At 48.2% G+C, this 4,052-nt stretch overlaps 1 pseudogene; it reads left to right on the plus strand.

The window, feature by feature from the left end:
* Positions 1-3,675: 3,675 nt before the first annotated feature.
* LOC112479397 lies at positions 3,676-3,794 on the plus strand (annotated as a pseudogene).
* Positions 3,795-4,052: the final 258 nt, after the last annotated feature.

Consider the following 4,052-nt stretch of genomic DNA (forward strand, 5'->3'; position numbering starts at 1 on the left):
GGGCTCATTTAATCCTTATCAGCCCTATGAGGTAGGTCCTATTATGATCCTTATTTTACAGATGAGGAAGAGGAGGTTATGGAACTTGCTGCACCAGCGTTGGTGGCAGGGATCAACCCCAGTGGGATCCTCACAGCCTCTTTGTGTCCTGCTTGACCTGTGTCTACCCTGATCTGTGGTGGGCTGTGTTGCAGAGGCTGGCTCTGATTTGTTTCAGAGAGACATTCAAGTTTTATACAAGTCATGTAAGAGGCAGTGGCCATGGAGAGGGCGATGAGGGCATGGCCTGGACCTGTTGGTCTAAGACTCCCTGGGAGCAAACCCTGTGAGGCCTTCTGTTGAGTCAGCTCCTGGACAGAGTCCTGTTAGGACTATGTCACTACCCTGCACCCAGCATGCACACATCCAATTATGGAGAAGCCCCCTGGACTTCACACTGGACCCCGAGGGAAGTGCAATATGGGCTGAGCCTGGAGATGGCCATACCCTGCGCTCAGAAACTGGCAGAAGCAGTCCCGCCCAAAGTGGAAAGACTGTTTTGAAAATAAACTCCTCTTCGTAGTGAAAAGGTTGGGCCTTTTTGAGGAGGGTTGGCAGGAAAAACTCATTCTGATGCTTTCCTGCAGTCTCTGGGTTATTGTGTCCTTGTACCTAGGCATTCTTGGTGGAGGAGTGAGGTGAAGCAGGAGAAGGTGGCTGGTCCTTTCTGTCCCCATATGTGCCTCAGAGGTATTGCGAGGGGTGTGGTGATGGGAGCAACGGCCACCTGGGGAAAGAGCAGAAACGTCCTTTGCTCAGATGCAGAGCCTTAGGGCAGTAGGTCCTAATAAATCCACAACCCACTCCTGCTCCTGTGATGTGAGAAAGAGGCCTGGTAGCTGGGGCTGGAACCCACAGGCAGAGAGCCAAGAGGCTGAGCTTTTAAGTTATGTTAAGCATTTAGTGGCCCAGGGGACTTTGTCCTTACTGAGGACCTTAAATCTTTTTTTTTTTTTTTTTTTTAATTTTTATGAGTTTATTTGAGCCAAAACTAACGACATATGCCAGGGTCTCAAACGCTCAAAAGAATAACAGTTTTACAGTTTCTTTTATGCATTTGAAATTAAAGAGGGAATGTAAGGAAGATTACATGAATGTGGGAGAAAGCAAGGCCAGGACTGTATTACAAGCTGGTTAAGATTATGTGCTCTCACACTTTAGAAGGAGGGGTCTGAAAGGGCATTTCAAAGATGTGTTAACCAAGATGCACAGAAACAATGGACAGGGCTTGCTTAAGGCAAAGGTAAGTCTGTGACTACTCACCATGACCTGCCCAGTTAGGAATTAATGATCAGATCACCTTGTGAAGTCACTTTACATTGAACCTCTTTTTTAGTCCACAGTTATAAATCAATCCAAAGGAAGCATCGATAACCAACCTTTTGCTCGGAAGGATCTTAAGTTCTTAACCTCTTCCAGTAGGTTGATAAAATTCCCTTGGCTCGTCCATCCCCGCCCATTTGAAACCTTTCTGGAAAGCCCTGCCTGCCTTTGTGTGTTATCAGGCGGAATAGGTGGAGGGACATATCCTGAGGTCCTCCTGTGGCTCTCGTCTGTGTTGAGCACTTCTAGCTAGATTCAGCCTCACACACAGTTCAGCTGTTCCCACGCCAGACTTTAGATAGGGCAGCTATAGGATCGTGAGTGAGTGCACGTGTTTGCTAGCCCGACTCTGTGCGTGAGTTATTTAACATCTAAATGAAATGGGGACAAACACTGGTATCTGCCCCATGGGTCTTCGCAGTGATTAAATGAGAATGATGGCATGTAAAGAAGCACTCAGTTCCTAGAACATAGGGTAGTTCAGTAAATTTTAGTATTTCTATTAACACCAGGTATTTTGTGTTCTCTGTAATGGCTCTGCTGGTCCAAATATATTTGGGAAATTCCTTGTCTTAAATCCTGCAGGGACTCTTGTCTTCTGGCATACCCTAGAAGGCACCTGTGCATACTGTCCATCTCAGATTCTGTTATGGACATAGCAAAAGAATATCTTGATGGGTTTCACTAAAGAGTTAAAAACATCCAACTCTACTTGCTGTACACTCACTGTAACCAAAACTGTTACAGCTTATAGGTTTAGGCAATAGTTGCAGCAAAGTTTGTGTCTGACCCAAGCCCTGGCTTGCTTCCCAGGGCAAGGGGAAAAGTAGCTCTGGTGAGAATGGTAAAATGGAGAGGGGAGGTGGGATTCAGTTTAGTGTTTCTGTATCCATTTTTGCCATGTACCTGGCACCATATTGGTTATCCTCGGGGGGATATCAGGGAGCCCAGGGAGCTGGCGAAGCAAGATGTCCACACAGCTTCAGGTGATAGGATGGTCAGGTGGTGCATGATTAGGTGTCAGGATAGATGCAGCATGGAGAGGATTGTCTAGGAGGAGACAATTCAGAGGCTAGAAGAGTCAGGGAAGACTTGGAGGTAGCTGGGATTGGGTGGGGACAAGAGGAAGAGTGGGTACCTCAGGCAGGGGACCAGCACTTATTATTCAGGGTCCCTTTATTTAGCAGACATTTACTTGGTACTTGGTGTGTGTCAAGTACCTGACCTGGGCACTGTGGATATTAAAACGAGTAAAGCAGAGGACAGAAAACAGCATTGAAAGGCAGAATGGCCCAGTGTGTCCCAGCCTTGCCACTTACTGGCTTGTGGATCCTTAGCAAATTGTGTGATTTGGAGCCTCAGTTTCCTCATCTGTAAAGTAGGGATAATAATAATTGTGGTGGAGACTAAATGAGTTCACATAAAGTACTCAGAACAGTCTTGAATATAGAAAGTACTCTTGTGTGTTGGCTGTCGTTATCACTAGAGTATTAGCTCCATTTTGTCTGTTATATTCACTGCTATATCGCTGGCTCCCAGAAGGTATCTGATACGTAATAGGCATTCAGTTAATGTATCGAAGTGCCATTGGTGTCCTCAAGGAGCCTGTGCTCTGGTGGGGACACAGACATGTCAGCAACTAGAGGACACTATGCAGATGATTTGATAAGGGAAGCATGGGGAACTCGAGAGGTACAGAGGAGGAGTGTCCAGGGAAGGCTTTTCAGGTGTGAGGTGGGGGAGCCTGTACTGGACCTTGAAAAACAAGCAGAGATTTATTGAATGACAAAAGGGAGTTTGGATGTTCAGGGGAGAGGAGGCAGCACAGAGAGAGCCGTGTAAGCATGACGTGTTCAAGGACATTGAGAGAGGAAAGGGGCTGCAGAAAGGGCTGCTCAGAGAAGTTGGGGCTTGGTCCTGAGGGCGATGTGGATCCAGGGCTTAAGCAGGGGTGTTACTGGGCCCCCACTGTGGTTGTGGGGAGGAAAGTGGGATATGCAGGGTGTTGGTGGTCATTCTCCCAGACTCCAGCTCAGGCTGCATGTCTTCAGGGGTGTGGCTGGAGGAAGCAGGTTGGAGCCTGCAAGGAATCCCACCCAGCAGGTGAGGGATTTGGTCTCCAGAGGAGCAGAAGCAGGGTAACCCACACCACTGCCTGGCAATACTCCTGCCTTAAAATAGAAGAGAAGGAGATAAAGAGTGGGGTGGTGTGAGTGTCCGAAGGGTGACCTACTTAAAACCTGACCCCCCGGAAGTGCAGGAGCCACCCTCACCCTCGCTCGAACGCCAGGGCGTTCTAAGGGACCACTGCCAGTCTATGGCCATGCTACCCTCAACAAGCCCGATCCTGTCTGATCTCGGAAGCTATGCAGGGTCGGGCCTGGTTAGTACTTGGATGGGAGACCACCTAGGAAGACCAGGTGCTGTATGCGTAAAAAAAGAAAAAAAAAAAAAGGAATTGTAAGCTGACAAGGTCCTTGCAATCTGTGAGGTCATCCAAGGGTTGCCTCGCCTAAAATGTTATATGTATATATATATGAGGGACCACTGCCGAGGGCATCCTCGCTGTCCTTACCTCATCCTTCCTCAGCTCTGGGCCGTGGACAGAAGTCCTGTCATAGGTGGCCTTGGCCCCCACCCCTACCCCACTGACAGAGGAAGTCTGTGTTCTCAGTGTTTCCGGGGGAAGG

This window comes from Pteropus alecto, unplaced genomic scaffold, assembly GCF_000325575.1.
Source record: "Pteropus alecto unplaced genomic scaffold, ASM32557v1 scaffold120, whole genome shotgun sequence".
Classification (NCBI taxonomy): domain Eukaryota; kingdom Metazoa; phylum Chordata; class Mammalia; order Chiroptera; family Pteropodidae; genus Pteropus; species Pteropus alecto.